The sequence below is a fragment of the Macaca mulatta genome, chromosome 13 (genome assembly GCF_049350105.2).
Source record: "Macaca mulatta isolate MMU2019108-1 chromosome 13, T2T-MMU8v2.0, whole genome shotgun sequence".
Lineage (NCBI taxonomy): Eukaryota > Metazoa > Chordata > Mammalia > Primates > Cercopithecidae > Macaca > Macaca mulatta.
In genome coordinates this window covers 112619462-112645759 of record NC_133418.1, presented here as the reverse complement: position 1 = coordinate 112645759, position 26298 = coordinate 112619462, and the positions used below count along the sequence as shown (strand labels likewise).

The window sequence follows — 26298 nt, the reverse complement described above, 5'->3', positions numbered from 1 at the left end:
TTTATCATTAATTGTTATGCTTCTTTTTTTTTCCTTCTAAGCTTTTATTGAGAAAATTTCCCCAAAGCTATAATTACACTGAACAATGATAGAACTTATTTAATGAAGCAGAGAGCAGAAACTTTTTGAGACAGCAAAATTTGCAACCAATTAAATATTAATGAAATATAGTTTGTCTCAGAATCCTTTTTTCACATTCTTTTTGTCTCATACTTGCATTTAATCTACAGAAAGTTCAATCATTATTTATATTAGAATTAGTGAAATAAAAATGTATGATTTATTTCATGATTTTCCCAAGAGCAATTTTTCTGTACCAGTTAAGAATATGAATGGAAAAGAGGTTTAAAATCACTGTAAAGGACCATACATTTCTAGATTATTAAAATTGATGCTATAAAATTGTCACCACAATGAGGACAACCTTTATTCCTTGCTTTTTCCAGTTGTTGATTTCTATGAAAAAGTTTTTATCTGTTAGTTGTAGAATAGATACATTTTGTTATCTATTTTATGCGTAGCATCTCAATCGAGTCCTGTTTCATAAATTGACCAGGTAGTTTATTACATGGAGTATGATATGTTAGGGTGCAAATTCCCCTTTATTTTAGTTCTACAAATACTATGCATAAAACCCAAACTTTCTTACCTTAGGGTGATTTGAAGAATTTTAAGTAACAAAAAGTACACAGTGAACAAATATCATATGAGTAGACTATGCATAGTAACTAAGAATTGATGACAAAGGGTATATCAAACCATCAGGTGCACAGGTTTCCTGGATTCCATGTGGATACCAAGGTGGGAATTCTGTCTTGTCTTCCATAAGTTCACAAAAGAATGTCTGGCATAGAACAAGCAAATTGAAAAAGTATTCTTAATGATAGGACTATTTCCTATAACTCTGGGGTTTTAAAAGGGGCCTTCTGCCAAATCACTCTTCCAATCTTGCTAATTTCCATATTAAATCTCTGTGTATCATGTATGGTTATTTTTGTTATATTTGGATTTGTCCACTGGAAATATTCATCCTTAACTGTGGCAAGCAATATTCCAATATGACCATTAGCAACACACTAGAAAAGTAGTTGAAGCTGGCGGGGTGCGGTGGCTCACGCCTGTAATCCCAGCACTTTGGGAGGCCAAGGCAGGCGAATCACAAGGTCAGGAGATGGAGACCATCCTGGCTAACACAGTGAAACCCCGTCTATACTAAAGATACAAAAAATTAGCCGGGCGTGGTGGTGGGCGCCTGTAGTCCCAGCTACTTGGGAGGCTGAGGCAGGAGAATGGCGTGAACCTGGGAGGCGGAGCTTGCAGTGAGCTGAGATCACACCACTGCACTCCAACTGGGCGACAGCGCAAGATTCTGTCTCAAAAAAAAAAAAAAAAAAAAAAAGGTAGCAGCCACACTAGCCACTCACCACTGACAAAATAAATAAAACTAAACAATAATGGCTGAAAAACAAAGACAACTGGAATCATGTTTAACCAGCCTGAGCACTGAGGGACAGCAATGGAATCTAGAGCTTCAAGAATATTTCTGAAATGTTTTCAAAAAAGGAAAAGGCAAGGTTTGTTCATTTTGTCTCATTAGATACAAATGGACATAATTATTCAGTTACAATCACAATGCTGTTGTGTACGATGCCACTGTGTACAGTACAGTACAATAGAGTACTTTGTTTTGAACTTAAGAAAATATCGTCATAATCTTTCATTGTGCTCCTGGTGTTAACTTCTTACTGTTTCCCTTGCTCACTATATTGAAGTAATGTAATTTCTAATGGAAGCTAAGCCTAGAATTTGATATGGGACAAATCAGATGAATTTCTGGATTTATACCTTCATCAGTTTTGCTCATTTTGTCTTTCCATCTTTTTTCTAAAGCTATTTACGCACCATTTCCTTAAAAATTCTTCAAGTTCCTCTCTGCTAACCAATTCTTCTAATAGCTGCTTCGAAACTCGCTTTTTGAAATACTTCAGTCCAATTTAATTTAAGGAATTGATTGTGTGCCCACTACGTGCCAGGCATTTTGCTGGGCACTGAGGTTAGAGTATGAAACAAAGCAGCTATGATTTCTGCTTTCATGGAGTTAGAAAACATTCTTCTAAGGCCTGGGATTAAGTTCAGAACAGTCACTTACCTACATAGCGAGATTATTACCAGGATCAAATGAGTTTTGAAACAAAACAGCAAAAAGCATTAATAAAATGAGTAGGAATAGAAACATATTTCCTTAACACAGTAAAGATTCAAATCCATAGGAGAATATTCTGAACAACCTTATCCCAATAAATTTGAAAACTTAAATAAAACTGATACTTTTCTGGAAAAAAGCATATGTTTATTTTTAAAAGAGAAGAAAACTGAGTAAATTCATAACTGTTAATTAAATTGGGTAATCAAATTAGGTTACCATAATTATGCAATCAAAGGTTTCCTTAGCAAGTGATGCCAGGCTTCCCTGGTTTTCAGGTGACTTTTATGAATTCTTCAGGGAATAGGTGACTCCCGTGCTAAAGCAACTGATTTGAGAGTAGAAAAACAGAAGTTCCCTAACTTATTTTGTGAGCCAATGTAATTTCAGCACCAAACCAAGAACAGAAAATTGTGATCAACTGCTTATGTTAAAAATCCTCAATACTATGTTAACAAATACAGTCTATTAATGTACGCTGCCGCATTCACCTTCTTATCTTTGAGCTGCTGTTGTTTCCTTATCTGACTGTGGACAAAATACATACTTCACATGATTGTCATAAAAATCACACAAAATACTGCCAGTGAAAGTGCTTAAGAATCTGCAAGTTGTTACTGCCTTTTAATTACTGAGCTTGCCTGGTTGGCTAAGAAAGACAAAGCACAGTGAAAAACAAAATCCAGACTGATTTAAAGCAAGGCAAAACAAAAACTGGTAGAAAACAGGAAATGATGTCAGGCATCAAACCTTGGCATCCTTTCCATGTTTAGAGCCATTTCCCATAAAGGAATATATATAACCGAGTGACTGGCAAACCGCAGGAAAGCTTCCATTTCCTTCCCTTCCCCACTTAACTCCACTTAGTGCTCAGCAGTGGTTCCTCTGAGGCACTGCAAGGACCCATCCAGGGGATTTGCCCTGAGGTTCATGGTTATTATCCTTGAAGTTGAAGAGGGCATGGGAGATGTTACTGTGTTTCCTTAGAGCAGGTTTCTGCAGTTAGGCATCACCTCCACTCAACCCTCCAGCCTCTCAGAGCGCAGTGACAGCTCTGACAGCAAGAATGCAAAGAGCAACCCACATCAAGTGAGCCCTTTGGGCTCTGCAGGAATTCTGACACAGCTAAAGGGACAATATGTTACCAACTGCCCCCTGCCCTCCTCCTGCGTAAATCATTAATATATGTTTCCATTTTTTTCCAACCAGAAGAGGGATTACAAGTTTCTAGCACAAACTAATGTCTGTCTTGATAACCAGAGTCTTTTTTTTTTTGTAAGAACACTTAACTTGAGATTTACTCTCAACACATTTTTAAGTGTACAATATAGTATTATTAACTATAGGCACAATATTAATAGCAGATCTCTAGAACTTAGTTATCTTGTATAAATGAAACTTTATATCCATTGAACAGCAACTCCTCATTTCCCCCCAAATCCCTAGCGACCACCATGCTACTCTCTGCTTCTGTGAGTTTGACTGTTTTGGATGCCTCATATCTGTCAAAATTATATGGTATTTGCCTTTCTGTGACTGGCTTATTTTACTTGGCATGATGTCTTCCAGGTTCATCTATGTTGTTAAATATGACAAGATTCCCTTCTTTTTCAAAGCTGAATAATATTCCATTGTATGTATACATCACATTTTCATTGTTCATTATCCATAGTTGGACATCACTAATCATCAGGGAAATGCAAATCAAAATCATGAGATAGCATCTCACACCTGTTAGGGTGGCTATTCTAAAAACAACCAAAAAACAAAAAACAAACCAAAAAAACCCAAAAGATGGTGCTATGGTTTAAATGTGTCCCTCAAAGTACATGTGTTGAAAACGTGATACCTATTGTGAAGGTGTTGGGAGATGGGGCCTTTAAGAGATGTTGAATGCCATTATCATGAGAGTGGGTTCCTTATAAAAGGATGAGCTCAGGCCCCTCTTTCTCTCTCTGTCACCACCTCTTTGCCCTTCCACTATAAGATGATGCAGAAAGAAGGCCCTCACAAGAGGCTGGCACCTGATCTTGGACTTTCCAGCCTCCAGAACTGTGAGACATAAATTTCTGTTCTTTATTAATTACTCAGCCTGAGATATTCTGTTATAGGAGCACAAAACAGACTAGGACAGTTGGCAAGGATATGGAGAAATTGGAAAACTTGTTCACTGTTGGTGGAAATATAAAATGGTTCAGCCATTATGGAAAACAGCATGGAGATTCTTTAAAAATAAAAATAGAATTACCATATATTCCAGAAATCCCACTTCTGGGTATATAGCTAACAGATGTGAAATCAGGATCTTAAAGAAATATTTGTATGATATCTGCACTCTTATGTTCACTGCTACATTATGTATAATAGGCAAAATATGGCCACCTTTGAATTAGTGCTGAAAGCTTACTTTAATCTTTTCTTCCAGATCTGGGGTATTTCAATTCAAGTCTCAAGAACAGGGATCTGCTTTTCCTGTATCTGACTGTGCCTTTAACTGGCTGTACAACCTTGGAAATCATCCTCTCCATGCTGCAATTTCTTCAATGAGGAAACAAGCATAGTCATGGGTAGGTGATCTTTGGCATCTTGTCCCATAAATATATCTTCTCCAACATCATGCAGGCTGGAGCCATCACAGGTACCTGAGAACCAAGTTGCTACCTTGGCTAGGGACAGGTATTCAGGGATGTGTGCAATCTTCTATTCCAGAGCAAGGTAGCTAGTTCCACTGCCACTTACTGCTCTGTGGTGTTCCTAAGTGGGGTTGAAGCAACTTTTATATAGAACGTGTTTTAATTCTACTGGCTTTAATAAAGGGAATTTCCCAGATGGAGCAAGATTGAATTGTTTGGTGGACACAGTTTCCATGCCACAACATACACTCACCCATGATCTCCTTCACAAGAAAATGAGAATGCATCATTGTTCTTTTGCACTCAAAAGCATTGGCAATTGGCACTCCTGTCTGTCACAGTGACATGGATTGACCTACCCTCCGCACTCTATGTGACTCCTAGGAACCATTGGACAGAAATTGCAGTGGTCGAGAGGTCTCATGACATTCAGCTAGCCCATTCATCAAGGTCTCCACTTGTTTGCAAATTACACTCTGTTGTTCTCATCAAATGAGCCAGTGACTTCAGGACATGCATGGTTTTTGCTTTAAAATACAAATTGAAAATGGCAGAAGGGATCTTGTCAGACAAGACATTAATGAAAAATTTGAAATATTCTGTGAAATAGAATGTTGTACCATTTCATTAACATTTAGTGAACTAATTCCAATATAGACATTTATAGGTAGTAAACATTTTTATTACTGATTTTTATCTTTTATGAGTTTAAATTGATCTAAATTTCTCAAAGAAAGGCTAAGAATAAAGAAAAGAGCAGGCAGTAGAGGCATGTGAGAGGAGTTGCTCGTACTAATTCTGAAAATGAGTTATCACCTTCATTTGTGTAGTCCTGCATATAAACATAGAAAGATTTACCAAAAAACAATTTTCATGATGATTTTAAAATATCTTGAAGCAAAAACACAGCCATCAATTTTTATAACATTTTTGTATGATTAGATAGTTAAACAGCATGAGGAGAAAGTGGTACATTTGGATTGGAAGAAAGAATAACATAAACAACTCTAGAACATATTGAGAATGCAGGTTGTCTGGGGCTCCGTGTCTCTTTGAGAGTCCAAGTCACCTCTTTCTGCAGAGCAAGAGCTTGATATTTGAAGCCAACTTGAAGCAGCTCTACCTTTACAGCGGAGGCTCACAAAAGCCTAAATATCCTCTTTATTTGTAAAATGGGATTATTGCAGAAACCATCTTGTAGAGTTCAGTAAGAGTCAAATGCAATACGACCTGCTAAATGCCCAGCACTTTGTGAGACCCTTGATTAATTGTAACTATGATATACTTCATCTTTCCCAGGGTGGCAGCTGTAGTCTTCACTTGAAATTCTGATTCTTATTCCATTCCCAAGTAGACATGATAAACTATAGCTAATTAAATGGTTGTGTTGTATAAAATGAAAACAATCGGCAACCTAGAAAATATCACCTCATCTTGAATATAAAAAGCATAGGCACAAACTGTGTCTAGTGAGCATGAAATGGTTTCTTATTCCCAGCTGGGAGATGTTGCCAGAAAAAGAGCATTTATTTCTAGCCTTTATAGTTCAGGAGATATTTGAAATTGAGATATAAGGGAAAAAAATTAAATCCAGTACTAGAAGCAAGTCATTCAGACAGAACCCTATCTTCTCGCCAAGGGTAAAAGGAGGACAGTAATGTCCCTCCTACCTACCCCCAACACACACACACACACAGTAGTCAAGCAGAAGGCATTTGGATGAGAATGCACAAGGAAGTCCAGCTTCCTTGAACAATTTTTGTGTGCTTGCAGCATAGCAGTAAAAATATAACTGAGCAATGGAAGCGGTTTGTGTTTCAGCCCTGAGAAAAGAACTGGGACGTCAGTGAGGCTGAGAAGTTGCCAAAGCAAAAATGCTGGAGACAAAGGTCACTAGTAAAAATGAGGTGAAACCTAGACACAGAGAGCAGATGTACTTCAGTAGTTACTCACAGCCTGGGCAGTGGATACTGGTGCTTGTCATTGAGTATAACTGAGGGGTAGAACAGTGCCTACTGTGTAGTTTATTGTATAAATGAAATTTAGTGTTTTTTTTACCCCCTTCCCCTAATTTTCCCCCCACCTTTTAAAATTCTTAGGAAGCTTAAAGTTAAAGATCTTCTATAGGTAGGTGTATTAGTCCATTTTCATGCTGCTGATAAAGACATACCCAAGACTGGGTGAATTATAAAGAAAAGAGGTTTAATGGATTCACAGTTCCACATGGTTGGGGAGGCCTCACAATCATGGTGGAGGGAAGGAGGAGCAAGTCACATCTTACATGGTGGCAGGAAAGAGAGAACTTGTACAGGGGCAGTTCACTTTATTAGAACATCAGATGTCATGAGGCTTATTTATTATCCCAAGAACAGCATAGAAAAGACCCGCCCCCAGGATTTGATTACCTCCCACTGGGTTCTTCCCAGGACACATGGGAATTGTGGGAGCTACAATTCGAGATGAGATTTGGGCGGGGACACAGCCAAACCATATCAGTATATTTAAAGAGAGAGGCAGGAAATGAATGGTTTTAGTAGTATTGCTCACACTTAGCATTTCAGTGCTGTGACAGGGTAGGTAGTGCAAAGTGAGGGAACTAAGTTTGTGGGGAAACTGCTATCTACTGCTATGTGCTATGTGACAGTATTACCACAAACCTGGAAGCTGGAAGCCACAGACATTTATTATCTCAAGAGTTTCTGTGGGAGTCTGGGCATGGGTTAGTTGGGCCCTTTTTAAGGTTGCAAACTAGGTGTCAGCAAGAACTGAGTACTCATCTGAGGCTCAACTGGGGAAGGATCCACTTATAGGCTTGGATGGTTACTGATAGCATTAAAATCCTTGCAGGTTGCTGAACTGAGGGCCTCAGTTTCTCTCCGGTTGTCCTCAATTTTTTTTGCCATGTAACTGTCTATAGGGCAGTGCACAATATGACAGCTTGTTTTCTCAAAACCAAGAGGAAAGAGAGTTTTTTGGTGTGATAGTCATTACAGTATTATACAACATTGCAAAGGAAGTGAAATCTGTTCCTTTCGCTGTATGCCATTGGTTAGAAGCAAGTAGAACGTCCCACCCACAGTCAAGTGTGTGAGTGCTACAGCAACATGATTCCAGGAGGAGCACATCATGGGCACCAACTGAAGTCTGGTCAACAAAACTACTATGGATTGGGAACTGTAAAGACGTTGAATAATTAATTTTTTAACTTCACTCTGAGGCACATGTTAATATGATTTTACAGATGAGTAAGCTGAGCTTCTCAAATGTGAAGACCCTCATGACTCCTCACTTGATTCATAGCAACTCCCTGTAAACTTGTTTCTTTCCTTCTAGAAAATCCTCTCCAGTTCCATGTTCTACACAGCAACTAGAATGACAAAACAAATGTGATCACATCCATGTTCTGTGAAACAATCTTAGTGCTCCTCTTACCACTTTGACATGACGGATACCATTGGCCCTTCATTAAATTGTCCTCAGATTACTGAAGCCCATAGTTTTTGGGGTCCCCTGGTGCTGTCCCCACAATGCACAATGCTCCTACACTTCCCCCATCTGAATGCAGACCTCTTTTCCCTGCACACACTGAACTTCATCTTCCTCACCCTCAGAGTTATTTGAGGCTCTGAGGCACCTGACCCCAGGTTCTAGAAAGTGAGATTCTCCATTATTTCCTCTCCCCACAGTCCCTGGGCCTCATCACCTGAAGATGATCTAGAGTTCTCAGCATACTGCTTGAAGAACCTCCAGGTTTCAGTGGAACCCAGCTCCTGGGAGGCTCTCAGACTCCTTAGGAGCAACCCCAGTAACACCTTTCAGGCTCTGGTGCTACTGCTCGTGCTCATTTCCTTCACTAATCACTGCATGAACATGATTTATTTGTTGTACACAGAGGCAACAGAAGCATTAGAACATTTGAGCCCCTTTTCCTGGTTGGCTGGAGGGGGCACTTACTTTTAGTAAGCAAGGTATTTAACATCTCATCTCAAGTCTATCATACGCCAATTATTTCATAATAATTTTTATATATGCAACATTTGAGGACTACGATTTGCTTACCTGTAAGTCCTTTTCTATCAGGATAGCATACTTTAAAGAGCCTGGAGAGGAACATAGTTTTCCTTCTAAAAATAACAATTCCTACGACTGAAGAATCCTGTAAGCATGCGAGCAGAGAAGCTGTACTGGATGAAGAAATCCTGTGCCCCTTTGGGTTCCCTTCACTATCTGACTGTCTCCTTTCTTCTAAAGCACAGCTCGCCTCCCAGACCTGCTTATCAACAACCTCTGATGGTCCATGAGACAGCTGGAAGTCCCCAGCCTGCCTGTCTCACAAGCCCTGCACACCAAGCCCATCTTCAGGGAGATGCCTGTCTTCTTCCAGTAGTGGATGAGGCACAGTGTGCAGGGTCAACTGTGCATGCAGTGCTTCATCCACTACCAGAAGTATCATGAGCTACTGCTCAGGGGTCCAGTGCAACCTGGAATTCGGAGGGTGTTAACTCTCCAAGTGGCAAATGGATCAATGGAAACAAGAAATAGGAAGGAGCTAGCTGGGCTATTCTCCTGCCTTTCTCCAATGTGCTACCCCAAGACAGAGATATTCGTTGTCATTTTCCTGGACAAGCCTAGGGCTGCCTGTTGTAACTTCAAGGCTTGTGGGGAAGGAGCAACAAGGCAATGCATCACTGCACCTGGCATCCCAGATTTCTTTGCCTTTACTTCGCTTCTTCCTCTCTATCCTGGGTTTGCACATCCCAAATAAAGTCTTAGGTTTTGTTGTCTCAATGGCTCAGGCTAAGACAGAAGCCCGACTGTGAGGCTACTCACGTTCTCACCCTGCTATATCGTAGAATGGAGCTGAAATACAAAATTGAGATTCAACACATTCAGTCCCAATGAGAAACATTTCAAGGAAATCTGTGCTCACAGCAAGATTGAGTGATGGGACACAGCGCTTGAGATTTCAAGGCAAATGCTTTTTGTGTCGTACTCAAGATGATTAGCTTCACACATTACCAAAAAAAAAAAAAAAAAAAAAAACCAACAAAAAACCCCCACAAAAAACTGACTCATAAAACATGTATTGATGTTGCATTTGGGAACAGCTGCAGCCAGCCTGTGTGCAGAAATACACAGAAATGATTATCTTCCTAAAATCAATCTTTGCAGTTCTGGAAGAAGAGAGAAGACGGAAATAGCTCTTTGTGGAGCTGAGTAACATGTTCTGGCCAGGCGTTCTTTGTTAATATAACAGATGAGAATTAGACAAATTGGAGCTGGAAAGCACTCCTGTCATAATGTGGCTGATGGGTCTGTGGAATAGCAGCAGCCACGCCTGCAGAATGTGCTCACTGCTTTCCTGAGCTCCTTTTAAATAATCCAAGCTGTGACACTTCCCTAAGTGGAAGTTGATCTCCAAATTAGGTGAAGTGTTAATATTATGTAGTTTAATCCATCCTTGAAGTCAGAGAGGGTGCAGTGGGGGTGGCTTGGGAGGCTCCTGATGGATTGTTCATTCATTCTTTCAGACATTTATTCATTCATGTATTGAATTCAGAACTGCCCAGTAGAGCTTTCTGCTGTGATGAAGTGTCCCATAACAACGCTTTCTGATACTGTAGTCGCTAGCCACTTGTCACTACTGAGCACTTGAAATGGGGGTACAAGATGAATTTTTTTGTTGTATATGATGTCAATTAATTTAAATTTGAGTAGCTAAGTGTGGCTAGTGGCTACCTTATTGGATAGTGTAGCTAAACATTCATTCACTTAAAAATATTTACTGGATATCTACTAAAAGACCTCTCAGAAGGTGCTTGGTAAGTATTTTGCGGGAATAGTGGGTACTCAATATATATTATTTTAGTGATATGAGGAAGGCAAGCTGGGTCCACAAAAATTTTTAATAAAACAGGGACTAAATATTGTAAGACACACATACAATTTTATGAGACTGGATATACATATATCTGATGATAGAATAATTTCTTTTACTAATTTATTTTTAATTCTATTGGTTTAGAACTATTTAAAATGGCCAAGGCAAAGATGAAGTATATCTTCATGTCAAAGACATATTTATATTGAACCCAGAATGGAATTCCAAGCAGAGAGAACAGAGAAGCATGAGTAAAGGATCCCAGAAATAGCTTTTTGGTGCATAGTGGAAAGGACAAGAAAGGTCTAATGGTTACACAAAGAAGCATAAGCATTGTGCATTATTTCCATCCGGGAAATATAAAGGCAAATTTTCAGTATGTTCAGATTAGAAAATTTATTGCAAGAAAAAAAAAAAAAACAGAGAATTTCCGATTAGGATACAGAAGTTGTAATCATAAGTTGTTAATCAATCTTTTGTCATCTCCAAACAAACATTGGTAGCTTTTTCAGTGGCCTAGGCCTACCGACTGAATTATGGAAAGAGAGTCTCAGGCAAAAATCACAGGAACCCCTGTCCTTAGCAGATTGTTTCAAGCACCACTTACTTAAATGGTGGATAGAGTCAAGTTTCCCATAAACAGCAGACTGTGATGTGGCCTGGTGTTCAAATTTGAGGAATTATTATTTTATACTAGTAGCAGCGATAAATTTTTGAGTATAAGTAGTGATGATCACATTCTAATTGAGCCACAATTTAAGTTTTTGAAAATGGAAATCGTGGTGTGGGGACACAATTTCTTTATCTTCAAAGTAGAGAAATCTTTGCAAAAGTCAAGTCATAGATGACTATCATCCAGTAACAGGAAAAAGGAAGCAATCTTCCTGACCTTCCCTTTCTGCCTGCCAATGTTAACAAGAATAGCAGGAGAGCCATGTTTGAGCTCATGGTGACCCTGCACATGGCAACTAATGTTGCATTTAACCTTCACAGTCCTATGAGGTAGATCAGAAAAGTCTGAATTTATGGGTAAAGAAGTCTAGCTCTGCGCAGGCTCACAGCATTTTTTAAGGTCGCACCGTGAGTCTGTTTCAGACGAAGTGAAGTTGGTCCTACTGCAGATCTGTTGTCTTTTCATGACATCATGCCTCTCTTAAGCTACCCATTGCCCACAGTCTCAAGTGTCATAGTAGAACTTCACAAGCTGATGAGTAGGAAAAAATAATTATCTAGATGATGATAATGCATGGTGGAGTGTGACAATATCCTTAAAGACAATGTTTATGGAATTTAAGTCCAAGCCAGGATGGGGACACATGTGGTTGAATGGAACAGGGGGTTTCATGGAGGAGGTCAAACGCAGGTGAGATTCGACTGTAGAGTAGGGGGAGTGTGTGGGTTGCTGGGGAGAGAGGCAGGCAGCCGAAATGACAGAAATACTTATTGAAATATCTGTGTCCCTTTCGGCTGGAGACTGAGAGGGAGACTACGTCTGTGAATTAAGTGTAACAGAATGCTCTGTGGCTGAAAAGAATCCTCACGTGTACTTAATATATGTACAGTTAGAAGAAGGTAAAACCTGCCATTTCGTAGCTTACAAATCTGTGTGTGCGTGTGTGTGTGTGTGTGTGTGTGTGTGTGTTTAATCTACCAAAGAATTCAGAATTTAAATCGGGGCCAAATTAATTCTTTGTTTCATTCAAAGATACTAATTAAGCGAAGTTGGCCAGGCACTGAAGATAGGCAAAGGAGAAGAATGTGGCTCCTGCAGCCCTGGAGCTCAGGAATCTGTTTGGAAAGACAAGCGTTGCCTGTGTTATAAAGAAACGCAGACATATGTAAGAATGGTGCAAGGAAAACAACTGGTTTCAAATATGTAAAGAATTCCTGGGGGAGGATGCTGTTCAATTTTCTCTCTCTAGGGAGGATGGAAGAGGAGTGAATGGTCTTACATCAGAGCCAGTGTGTGCAGTTATTAAGTAGGAAGGCCGATCCTGTTATCAGCTCTGATGTAAACATTGCAGAGGCCAGAGGTGGTCCTAACATTGCTTGGGGATGCTGGAGAGGAGTCCTCAGAAGGTCACCTGGAGGTGCTTGAAGGACAGGAGGAGTTTGGGAGACTCGGGAATGAATGGGTGGGATGGAGAGAGATCGTTTTCCAGGCAGATGGAATAGTGTGTGTGAAGCTCTAGTGCTGAGAATCACTTTAGCTTCTTAGCGTTCTTCAACAATGGGAAGGAGGCCCTTGGTGCTGAAGTGGGAGGATAGCAAAGCAGAGAGCAGCAGGAGGAGGGGCTGGAGAATGTCCAAAGGCCAGAGTGCTCACAGCTTTATTGGGGGGAGAGAAGATTTTCTCCTGAGCACGATGAATCTGTCTGTTCTACAGTTGTAAAGCAAACGCCGCCTATTATTCTTGGGAAAACTAAAATCATCTTGAATCCTAACACAGGGAAAATAAATATTCCAAAAGTTGCAATGAAGTTTGCAGAGAATACAGTTCCCTAAAAACACAAAGAATTTGCAAACTGTAAACCTAGCTCCTCAATGTATGCATCAGAATTCAGGTCAATTTTGATTTGCTCTTGGGGAGAGTAAGCCTCTGCATGTTTTTGTTCATGCGTTTGCTTATCGGAGCCTGAGTACCAGGAGCCATATGGCTAAAGGCAAAGCATGCATGGCTGCTTTCCATTTACTTCTAGCTGGAGACCATGTAAAAGGACAGAATCAGAGTTCTTCCTGCTGCACAGTTGATGTCCTGGTCACAGTATTCAAGACTAAGTAACCACAAATGTACTGGAGTTCAAACGTTTTGCTCTGATGAAATTTTATTTTCCTTTTTGGACTATAATTCAGGACCACATTCTTGTGGGTGATAATGGGGCTTCCCCCAAAGAGAAAGTAGATATTTCCATTGTCAGTCCTGCTGGAATTGGGGATAAGAAATTAGGGTGGTGGGGGGCAATGTTGGACCAGAGAAGACAAAGCTCTTTCCTCTTTGAGATCACATGAGAGTTGGGCACGAGAACTTTCATGAGAGACAAAGCAGCTTGCTCCCTGTGATATGAAGGCTGACAAGGATCACAGACAGTCAGCCCAGGATCACAGAGAGAGAGAGGCCAGGATCTCAGAGCAAGAGTCCCATCAGAATTACAGAGGGTCAGGCCAGAATTGCAGAGGGAGAGGCTGGCCAGAACTACAATGAGGATGCCAGGATTGCAGAAAGCCACACTGCATGGGATGGAGAGATGGTGGATCTGAGTTTGTGAACATTGAACGTTATCAGATCTTTTAACGGTTGCAACTTATCCTCTGTGTTGTTCTTTTATTCTGTTATCTGGGTAGTGTATTGCTTGCATAAGGGAAAAGCGTGGGGGCTGGAAATGCAGCTGAGCAGAAAAACTTGAAGCACTTGTTTCTCATCTCACATGAAGTAGGGGAGTTAATGGGAACCTGGGGGTGCATGGGGCTGAAGGATGGGGATCTTGCTTTGTAGTGTGAGAATGTGAAAGAATGTGACCTTCTACTGTTTTCCTGTGTTGGAGAGGGCTGGCCAAACCCCAAGGAATGTGGAGAGAAGAAAGGCATGGAGGGGTCCTGCGGAGGGTGTGGAAAGGGAGGGATGTGTAAATCCCAGCGTGGGTTTGGAGGACCTAAGTAGGTTGGCTTCTCTGGGGTTTAAATCACAGAGGTGTTGGGAGGTGAACCCGAAATGGAAATAGGCCACATCTTGAAGAATCCCACGTGCGGTGCTGAGAAGTTTGCATATGGAACAATGGACTAATTTTAAACGGGGGAATGGCATAGTCAGATTTGGATTTCCGACAGATTGCTCCAGTTTCAGTGGAGAGAATGAAGCAGAGGCGGGATCTTTGGTGGCAACTGTGCAGGTGCAAGGCAAGGAAAGTGCAGCCTAGGTGAGTGAGAGTAAAGCTAGGGAGGAAGAGTTGGGTATCTGATATGGCAGGAGTGGAACCATAGAAACTGGAGATTCATCGGGTCGATGGATGGAGGCTTGAGTTTCCCAGTAAATGGACGTACTTCTTTGCAGCCATTTTGAGCAAACAGCATTATCTATCTAAAAAGGATGAACAAATGTTTCTCCCTGTCAAATTGTCTAACTTCCTAGTTAGTGTGAGTTTATATCTAGGTTGTTCAAATATTCATCAAGCAATTATTAGAATAAAAGGACCAAATTCCCTTTCCTGTTTCAAAACAGAATGCTTAGGTGTTGCAGCAGATCCATGGAAAGGTGACAAGGGTGAAAAAGGGAGGATTTCTGCTAACCCTTAGGGAGTAGGGATCACATGGTGAATAATGGTCCAAGAGGCAAAAGGACTGAAAGCCAGCTAACTGGAATGTTTAAGACTCAAGTTCGTAGTTACATTTAGATGTTTTCCATGATAAGGCCATAGGAAACAACTGGTTTCAAACATGTAAGGTGTTCCTTGGGGAGGATACTGATATGGTTTGGCTCCATGTCTCCACTCAAATCTCACATCGAATTGTAATTCCTACTGTTGGAGGAGGAGCCTGGTGGGAGGTGATTTGATCATGGGGGTGAACTTCCCCCTTGCTGTTCTCACGATAGTGAGTGAGTTCTTATAAAATCTGGTTGTGTAAAAGTGTGTAGCATCTTCCCCTTTGTTCTCTTCTTCCTCCTCCAGCCATGTAGGACGTGCCTGCTTCCTTTTCCCCTTCTGACATGGTTGTAAGTTTCCTGAAGCCTCTCCAGTCATGTTTCCTGTATAACCTACAGAACTGTGAGCCAATTAAACCTCCTTTCTTTATAAATTACCCAATCTCAGGTAGTTCTTTATAACAATTTGAGAATGGACTAATACAGATACTGTCCAATATTGTTTTCTCTAGAGAGGGTGGAAGAGGAATGAATGTTGTTGCACTGGAGCCAGTGTGTGTGGTCAGTAAGGGGAGGATGAATCTCATCATCAACTCTGATTAAACCCTGCAGAGGCCACAAGGGAGGATGATGTTGAGACTGATGTACTGGAATGTCCTCAAACATCTACAGCTCTCCTGGATGCTTTAAGAATTGTCTCATCTGGAAGTAGGAGACTGAACTTATCCCTTCAGGAATCTATTCAGCTCTAATATTTTGTGATATTCATTCTACTGTGAGACTTACCCCTCCCTTTTTTTTCTTTTTTGAGACAGTCTTGCTCTGTCGCCAGGCAGGAGTGAAGTGGTGTGATCTCGGCTCACTGCAACCTCTGCCTCCCAGGTTTAAGCGATTCTCCTGCCTTAGCCTTCTGAGTAGCTGGGACTATAGGCATGTGCTACCATGCCCAGCTAAATTTTGTATTTTTGGTAGAGACTGGGTTTCACCATGTTGGCCAGGAGGGTCTCCATCTCTTGACCTCGTGATCTGACCGCCTCGGCCTTCCAAGGTGCTGGGATTACAGGCATGAGCCACCATGACTGGCCGAAGATCCTTTTATATTTGCTAAACAGTAAAGCCAAAGCATCTTTAGGAGGAGAAATTGTACTTTGGCTCTAAATAAAGGTTATCAGCATACATATGATACTACAGTATTTGCAATGCTCCTTATCCTTTTGAAGAAATAGTCATTTGATACCAGTGAGCATTAATGACCTGAAGAAAAAAAATCTTTTTTTTTTTTTTTTTTTTTTTTTGAGACAGAGTCTCGCTCTGCCGCCCAGGCTGGAGTGCAGTGGCGTGATCTTGGCTCACTGCAAGCTCCGCCTCCCGGGTTCACGCCATTCTCCTGCCTCAGCCTCCCGAGTAGCTGGGACTACAGGCGCCCGCCACCTCGCCCGGCTAGTTTTTTTGTATTTTTTAGTAGAGACGGGGTTTCACTGTGTCAGCCAGGATGGTCTCGATCTCCTGACCTCGTGATCCGCCCGTCTCGGCCTCCCAAAGTGCTGGGATTACAGGCTTGAGCCACCGCGCCCGGCCAGAAAAAAAATCTTAAGTTTAGGTCTTATTAATTTAAAATTTGTAATTATCTGAAGTAAAGTAGATCTAGAAATTATGTTTGCACCATCTTATGGAAAAAGGGAGGACATGATGTAGTTGTGGAAACAGGTCTGCTGAAAGGTAGTTCACTTTCATCAAGTGCACTTTTAAATTATTCATAATAAATCTATAAATATAATAGCCATCTCTTGTGCTGCCCTGGGGGACACGTGTACTTTCTGTAAGTTGCCTTGACCCTTTTCCTCCATGTATTGGGAAACATTAACCTTCACCTTCTCCCATTACTTTCTGTACTTCTAATGCCGAGGTTGTCACATGACATTAGTGACATAGTTTGGCTATGATTTGTTCCCACCCAAATCTCATGTGAATTGTAATCCTCAGTGCTGGAGGTGGAACCTGGTGGGAGGTGTTTCTTTGGATCACGGGGGTGGATTCCTCATGGCTTGGTGCTATCTTTATGATAGTGAGTTTCCATGAGATCTGGTCATTTAAAAGTGTGTGGCACCTCCTCCCCAGCACTCTTTCTCTCTTGCTGCTTCTTTCACCATGTGATATTCCTGCTCCTGCTTCATCTTCTATCATGATTGGAAGCTCCCTGAGGCCTCCTTAGAAGCTGAGCAGATGCTGGCTTTATGCCTCCTGTACAGCCTTCAGAACGGTAGGCCAATTAAACATCTTTACTTTATCAATTACCCAGCCTCAGGTATTTCTTTACAGCAATGCAAGAACGGCCTAACACAATTAGTGAGCTGTATTTATGGGTCTGTCTCCCCATTAGATCCAGAGCTCCAGGATATCATGGGGCAGGACTTAGTACTCTCTGTATTACTGGCTTCAGGCCTAGTATCTTACATAAATTAGAGGTTCAGTCATTACATGTTGCATAGAAAAGTTGTTCTAAAAAATTGTTAATGATGAATTGATAGTATTATTATTCTATCTATCTGAAGGCAAAATAACTCTATAGCAGAGTACTACAAACTGAAATGCTGTGTGTATATATAATGCATATATATGTATATGTGTGTGTGTGTATATATATACACACACATATATTATATATATACACACACTCACATATATATGGTGGCCAGGGTGAAAAACAAGAAAGGTTTATGTGGTCATGTGGCCCATGGCCCAGGTGGGGAAGGCATACCTTCCCTAAAGACCTTCTTAATTAAAAGACAAAGGAAGAATGAAAGCAAAGCACTAAGGCATTCATGAGCCACCTTGTACATTCAAATTATATAAGAATGCAAGCTCCATGAGGCAGGCATTTGGTTTATTTTATTCACTGCTGTATCATTAGAACTTATAACATAAGAAGTATTTCCTGTATGAATGATTGAAAGAATCAAGTGACTGAGTCAAATAAGACATGTCTGCAGCTTGATTCAGCCCCTGGGAAAGCCAATTGATGACTTGTTTTAGAAAGCATCCTCTAATTCATTCTTTTCCCTAATTTGGACTGGCTTTATTCTTCTATAATCTCCATCTCCATTAAAATCACGGAATTTTAGCACCAAGTAGGCCTCCTGAAATTATTTCAATTAGTATCCCTTGTTTCTGTTGGTCTTGGATTGGCTCTATAACTTCTAATAATATTTGTTTCTTAAAAAGGAACCAACAAACCAAACAAAAAATAGCCATGGAACCCTTTAAATGGGTTATTCTGGGAATCATACGGCTTCTTTGAAACTCTGGGGCCTTTGCTTTTTTAGCAGTGGGATGTTGAAAGACTACAGACTCTAAAACATTGATATTTACACTCTAAGTGGAAGAATTAACTGAGTTTTCTGGTGTGGCATAGATCTAGTTTCAGTGCAGGTGGCACAATATTGTCAAATCAGATTTCCATTCAATGTAGCAATAAAAATACCCCAAGAGTTAGGCAAGATTGGATAATTGATAATATTAAGTAAATATTTTTAGGTGTGATGAGAGTATTGTGGTTATGTTTTTAAAAGATCTTGTATCTTAATTACACACATTTAATTATTATAGGTGATGTGGCTTGGTATTTACTTTCAAATAATCAAAGAAAAAATGGAAGTGGTGGAGTTAGTACATTAATTACACCATTCTCTCTACTTGTATATGTATTTAAAATTTTCCACTTTCAAAAAAGTTAGTAAAGACAAAACATCCAAAACAATATATTCAGATGCACTACTGGTGATCAGATTGTCAATTGGATCTATGTCTTAGCTTAGCTGCTGATTTCTACGATGAATCCTAATGATTCAGCAAGAATATAAGGTCGTCATATTTAGCATCTTCACTTTATGGGGCTCAAAGATGTTAAGTATTTGTTCAAGGTTGTGTTGGTTAGTTTCCCAGGTTTGTGACCATGAGTTGAAGTCTGGAGTTGAGTAGGAAGAGAGTGTACTGAACCTAGCCTAGAAAATCAAGTTGAGTAACCTGAGGGAAAGTGGAGCCAGAACATTTCTAGAGAAGAAAGGAGACAGTGAAAACATTGCCATAGGAAGATGATCTAATATGCAGACTGGACATCAACTGGGGAATCTGCCTCAGGCTTTATAGTTCTTCAGATCCAAGTCCCATTGACCTCTGATTCCAGAAGTAGCTGTGAATATGGAAAGGAAGAACCTCGCAGACGGAGCAAGAACCCCCTCTTAGGGGCCTGTGCACCCCTCCCCCACTGCCCCAAGCTTGAAAGTAAAGGAAAATCTTAAGTTCCTTCAAGGATAATTTCAGAAGCCTAGCTAGCCTTGAGAAACAAATAAGTAACTTGTGGAGTTATGATATATGTTGGGTTTTGTCCATGGTTCCTGGCTCATAACTCCCATGGCTATTGTTAGTCTTTTATTATAATGCTGGCTGTTAGGCCTTAGGAAACAGAATCTCTCTGGTTTTCTCCTGCATTCCTTTCACCTGTACAAGGCAGGACTCTAATCATCCCCTACCTTTCTAATTGTGGGTCTTAAGACCCTCTGGAGAGAAGGTCCCGCCCTATATTCTGCAGAAAGGAATGCTGATGTGATGAAGCTTCCATAAAAACTGAAGAGCATTGGGTTCAGAGAACTTCAATACAGTTGAACACCTGGAAGTCCCTGGAGGGTGGCAGCTGGGGAGGGCATGGAAGTTCCACACCCCGTTTCCTATACCTCACCCTATGCATGTCTTCATCTGTCACCTTTGTAATATCCTTTATAGTGTGTTTCCCTGAGTTCTTTGAGCCACTCTAGCAAATCAATCGAATCCAAAGACGGGGTTGTGGGAACCTCAACCTGAAGCCGGTTGATGAGAAGCAAGTTCTGGAGGCCCACAACTGCAACCGGTTTCTGTGTCGGGGGTTAGTCTTGGGGACTGAGAGCCCAACCTCTGGGACCTGACACTATCTCCAGGTAGAGAGTATGAAAACTGAATTGGAGGACACCCAGTTGGTGTCTGCTGCTTGGTGAGTGGGGAAAACTCCCACACATTTGGTCACAGAAGTCTTCTGTGTTGACGATGGTTGTTTTGGTGGTGTGAGAGTGGAGGAAAAAGTTAGAGTTTTCCCTATAAATAGCTTGATAAGCAAGAAGGTAATAGTAGCTTAAAACAATAAGCAAGGAAGTTATAGTCAGAGATATTTGATTCCCCTGTGGAAACTAAAGATAACATCTACATGTTACAGTAAGTAGCTGGTCGGACATGAGCAGGGTGGGAGAGAGCTCCCCCGACTCCCACCAGGAATGTCCGGCAAACATTAGGTGATGGTCGGGAAGTTATTAAGCTCTCCCTCTAAAAGAATAATTGGTTACAGGCAGCACCAAGGAAAGGCAGTCTCTCCATAGACAGAAGAACCTGAAGCTGGTGATCAGCTTTCTGATAAGATCTCAGGAGTTGGGTAAGTGGGCTTGAGCGTGAGCACTAAGAGGCACAATGGCAGCATTTAACTGATATATGACCTTCTAGGGACACTGTAAGGGAAGAATGCCCACTAGGGACATTGGTAAGGGGAGAATGCCTCAAGGAAGCATGTGTACAACTCCAGTAAACACTGCACATGCGGCCCCTCCCAAGTGCTGGCAGTCCACTGTGCATGCGGGCAGCTCACTTCAAGAGAAGAATCAGGGGAGAAGGGACACAAGTTCCCAGCATGCCAACATATAAAACCCCAAGTCAAAAGTCAAACCCTGCACTTGATGTCTCAAGTCACCTGCCTGGGCCTCTTCCAAGTACACTTTCCTTCCTTTTGTTCCTGCTCTAAGGCTTTATAATTAAACTTTCACTCCTGCCCTAAAACTTGCCTCAGTCTCTCCCTCTGCCTTATGTTCCTCAGTCAAATTCTTTCTTCTTAGGAGGCAAGAATGGAGGTTGCTACAGACCCATAGGATTCACTGCCACTAACATACTTTGGTGCCAAGTGACTTTGGTGCCAAGCTCCACTGCTAACAATAGCATATGTCCCTGAGTGGTTTATCAGAAGCCGGAGAGAAGGTCCTGCCCTATATTGTGGAGGAAGGAATGCTGATGTGACGAAGCTTCCATGAACACCCAAGAGCATTGGGTTCAGAGAGCTTCAGGACGGCTGAACACCTGGAATTCCCTGGAGGGCGGCACCTGGGGAGGGCATGAAAGCTCCACACACCATTTCCTATACCTCGCCCTATGCATGTCTTCATCTGTCTCCTTTGTAATGTCCTTTCTAGTGTGTTTCCCTGAGTTCTGTGAGCCACTCTAGCAAATCAATCGAATCCAAAACGGGGGTCATGGGACTCCCCCCTCAAACAAATCTGCTGCCTCATAGACCTCAGATAAGGGGGAACTGAAGTCTGAACTCTAACTTTGTTTTAAATTAACTTCCTTAGGAGCCTGGAGGAGGTCAGGCCCACAAGCCTCACTAGCATTCTTTTCTGCTGATTCCAAATCTTTAGACAAAATTTCACCTCCCTATACAACTGCAGATCAGAAAATGTTGGAATTCTCCTATGACCCATGGGCCCCCACGTTAAGATGCTCCATCTTTTTAGGCCAAAACCAATGTGTAAACATCATGCATAGATTTATAATTTTGCCAGCAACTTTTGCTTTCCTGAATTTTACCCCGGCTCTTAAACACCCTCACCTACAAGCCATCGGGGAGGTCAGGACTTAAGCATGAGAGCCACCTGGTCCTCCTTGGTTGGTGCCCTGCAAATAAACACCTGGCTATTTCCCACGGCAAACCTTGGTGTGGATATCTGGTCTCACTGTGCTGGCCAAACGGACCTCAGTTCTGCTCCATAACATCTAGGAGAACATGCTGAGGCCTTATCTACAGGCTTTGTGGTTAGTTAAATTTACAGGACAAAAGAGAGGAGAAGAGAGTGGAAAGGATCCTTGTTCATGTAATCTCAATTACATTTGACCTCTTCAGAGAGAAGATAAGAACCAGTGGCTATGTGCTCAAATGCAGCAAAGAGAAAACCAAAATTATCCTCATAGAAATGAATATAATAATTCACTCAAACCTCATATACCTGTTATATGCACGTAGTACCAAAGTTGTACTTGCTTAAAAATAAATAGATGCTACTTATCAACAACACAAAATTAAATATTATATGTACATATGCTGGCTGAACAACAGCTGTGTTTTGCTGCTTTCAACTAGAACACAGCAGGCATTTTCCCACACCATTTCAGTTCTAAGGAAAAAATCCATAGACACAGCAGGGAAAATGGACAGTAAGCCACATGTTTGCATTTACTTTGAAAAAACCTGGTTTTTAAAGAACCAGAGAAATTAAGATGGAGACATATATTCCCATTCCTGTTACCCCCTGATTACTTACAAGAAATAGAAATAAAGGTGTCCAGGATTATACTCTAAAAGCTTTCCCTAACATTGTATCATGCCTTCAAAATGGGCCAGTCTGTATTTTCAAGTATTATTTAGTTAAACAAAATTGCCTTTGAAGTCAGCGAGGTTAGATTGAATTTCAAGCTAGATGAGCAGAGGTAAATTGCTTGACGCCTCCGGTTTCTGACTGTATAATGGGAAGATATCATCCACCTTGCATCAGGCTAGATGAGCAGAGGTAAATTGCTTGACGCCTCCAGTTTCTGATTGTGTCATGGGACGATATCATCCACCTTGCAGGTACTGTGAGTGCCTAAAGGGTCCCTACTTTAAGGTTCCAAATCATGAAAAAATTTTTTAAAACTCCAGAGGTCAAGTTGGTTTGCTTTTGAAACATGAGGAATATCGATATGTAGGTTTCATGTGAGAACGTACATCCCTGGACCCTATGCCAGGCTCAGTGCCTGCAAGATGGATGGATGCTCAGTAATGCCTAAGTGCCTTGGTTAAAAGAAAAATAAAATTATTTGTGCAGTTATTTGTATCATCAATTGATGAACTCCATTCCTTTTCTATTACATTCCAGGGATCCAAATCTTGAGAACACACCCTTAAGTATGTCTTTTTCTGAGAAGCAGAGATTAATATCAACTGCTAAAAATACATGCAGGCATCAGGCTAAACGTACTAACCATGCCAAAATATGATGTGATTGACAGGAGAGCAATAATACACAAACATTTCTTCAAATACCCATTTCCTTTCAAATAGAAGGCTGATTTTTTTTTTCATGCTTTCCTCAAACAGAAACCCTCATGCCTTGTTATGTTCCAATGTCACAAGCAAAATGTACGGTTATAAACCACCAGATCCAGCAGGACCAGCCTGCCATCGTGTTCCAATGCCACAGGCAAAATGTACAGTTGGAAACCACCGGATCCAGCAGGGCCAGGCTGCCATCGTTATTTTGCAGAGGGAAGGGTACCATTCTCAGGAAGCTTTGTTCCGACAATATAATAAAGGCTACACGTGGTGAATATTATCTGTGGCAGGCAGAATGACTCCCCAAAGAAATGCCCAGGCCCTGTTCCCTGGAACGGAATATGTTACATTGCATGGAAGGAGGAAGTTGACAGATAAGAAAATATTCACAGACGTTAAGATAAGGAGATTTCCCTGGCTTACTGGGATGAGCTCAATCTCATCATCTACCCCTTAAAAATGGAAAATCTCTCAGCAGAAAAGTTAAGGCAGAAGGAGAAATCCGAGAGATTCCAAACATGAGAAGGACTCCATCTGCTGTTGTTGGTTTGAAGATGGAGGGGGCAACTAGATAAGGAAGGCCTGCAGGAGCTGAGAACAGCTCCCAGCTGACAGCCCGCAAAAAAATAAAAGGAGGCCTCAACCCTATGGCCAGAAGGAGTGATTTCTGCCAACAGTCTGAATAGACCTGGAAGTGAATCATCTCCCAGAGCCTCCACATAAAAGCCTAGCCAGCTAACACCTTGAGTTCAGCCTTGTGAGACGTGAACAAAAGACCCGGCCAACACTATCTGGGCATCTGACCTACAGAACTGGATGATAATACATTTATGCTGTTATAAGCCTCTAGGAATATGCTAATTTGTTATATCAACAATAGAGAACTACAATAGAAAAATAGTGAAAATACAATACAGAATCATGGAAAACTGGGCTTGGAGAGTGGGATCCTATTAGCAACAGAAGTGGACAGTCCTCAGGAGGCTGAAGTAGGGGAATTGCTTGAACCTGGGAGGTGGAGGTTGCAGTGAGCAGAGATCGCGCCACTGCACTCCAGCCTGGTGACAGAGCAAGACTCTGTCTCAAAAAAAAAAAAAAAAAAAAAAAAAAAGAAGTGGACACTCCTTTATAGTGATCTAAGTAACTTATGAAGAAGACACCAGAGAAACAAAAATGGTCCAGCAGTTTTGGAAATGCTTTTGGAAAATATGAAGTTTGTTGCTGGTGGTGATTGTGAGTGTGTGTGTGTGTGTGTGTGTGTGTGTAAAGAAAGGCTTCAAAACTGGAATTAAAACATAGAATATTTGAAATAACCATTTCTGGTTTTGCATACCTTTCATGAAGGTGAAGTCATGTTAAATAAGTTCTTATAATAAGCATATATTTGAATGTGCAATTTATTTTAAGTAAACTCTAATTACACATTTGTATGTTGAATTCATTGTTAAAATGGTTTAATTTTTGCAGCAATCGAAGTGACAATGTTCTGAACTTTACGCAATCAATATTTCAAGATTTAGCAAACCTTTCTTGAATTCATATGTGCATGTATTTATGTGTGTGAGTGTGGAGCAGGATGTCTAAATGGTGTGAGCAAATGGTATGAGGGTATACAGCAAAGCTGCTTAAAGCCACCAAAGCCATCGAGTATTTTCATTCCTCAGTGAAATACTGTTTAATCTGTGCTTTGAATGTGAGATAGTTCTGAAGGTGGGGAGTGGTAAAGGTTGGAACCACATCATTCTAGGGAGTAACATCTGTAAAGTCACAGAGGCACATATGAGGATGGCTTGTTGAGGTGATACGGAAACACTGTGAACTTTCTTCTGGGGTCTCCCCTCTAAGAGGTTGCTCCCTGTCTGGTACCCTGCCCAGCAATTTCATTCCATTTATTTCCGCAGCTTTGAACTCTGATCTGATTCCTAAGCTCATTAGGCCTATGATGTTCTCTACTTCCTCTCTGCCTCCCCGGGCTATAGTTAGGAGACTGTCCCTGAACAGATTGCTGGATGAAGGTGGGGCCTACCACATGTTTTTATTTTATTTTATTTTGAGATAGGGTCTCACTCTGTCACCCCAGCTGGAGTGCAGTGATGCAATCACAGCTCACTGCAGCCTCACCCTCCCCAGGCTCAGGTGATCCTCTCACCTCAGCCTCCCAAGTAGCTGGGACTACAAGTGCACACCACCACGCCTGGATAATTTTTGTATTTTTTGTAGAGATGGGGTTTTGCTATGTGGCCCCGTCTGATCTCCAGCTCCTGGACTCAAATGATCGGCCTGCCTCGGCCTCCCGAAGTACTAGAATTATAGGTACTTCGTGGCTCAGCCCCACATGTATTTTATTCTCTAAATCAGGCGTTCCCGGTGCCCAGATCGTGAACCAGCACCAGTCCATGGCGTGTTGCGAACCGGACCATGCAGTAGGAAGTGAGTGGCGGGTGAGCAAGTGAAGCTTTATCTGTATTTACAGCCGCTTCTGATTGCTGGCTCTGCCTCCTTTCAGATCAATGGTGGCATTAGATTCTCATAGCAATGCAAACCCTATTGTGAACTGCACATGCGAGGGATCTAGGTTGCCTGCTCCTTATGAGAATCTAATGCCTGATGTTCTGTCACTGTCTCCCATTGCCCCCAGATGGAACTGTCTAGCTGCAGGAAAACAAGCTCAGGGCTCGCACTGATTCTACATTATGGTGAGTTGAATAATTGTTTCATTATGTATTACAATGTAATAATAATACAAATAAAGCGCACAATAAATATAATGTGCTTGAATCATCCTGGAACCATCCCCTCACCCACCCCTTCTGTGAAAAAATTGTCTTCGACAAAACCAGTCCCTGGTGCCAAAAAGGTTAGGGAGTGCCGCTCTAAAGGATGACGCTTTTGCACTCCCTATTAACCAATGCCTAAAACCAGTCACCTCAAAACTATCTGTTCGTTCATTCACTCATTCATTCATTCATTCATTCCAGACGGAGTCTCATTCTGTTGCCCATGCTGGAGTGCAGTGGTGCTATCCCAGCTTACTGCAATCTTCGCCTCCCAGGTTCAAGCAATTCTCCT

General features: G+C 41.4%; 1 long non-coding RNA gene across 1 annotated transcript in view; it reads left to right on the top strand.

Moving 5' to 3' along the window:
• LOC144333968 (uncharacterized) overlaps positions 1–25927 on the top strand; it is a 104212-nt gene extending 78285 nt beyond the window's left edge. Inside the window, exons 2-3 of the long non-coding RNA XR_013403106.1 lie at positions 4629–4770; positions 25868–25927. This is a non-coding gene — a long non-coding RNA (uncharacterized LOC144333968). The remainder of the gene's footprint in view (positions 1–4628; positions 4771–25867) is intronic.
• The last annotated feature ends 371 nt before the right edge of the window (positions 25928–26298 follow it).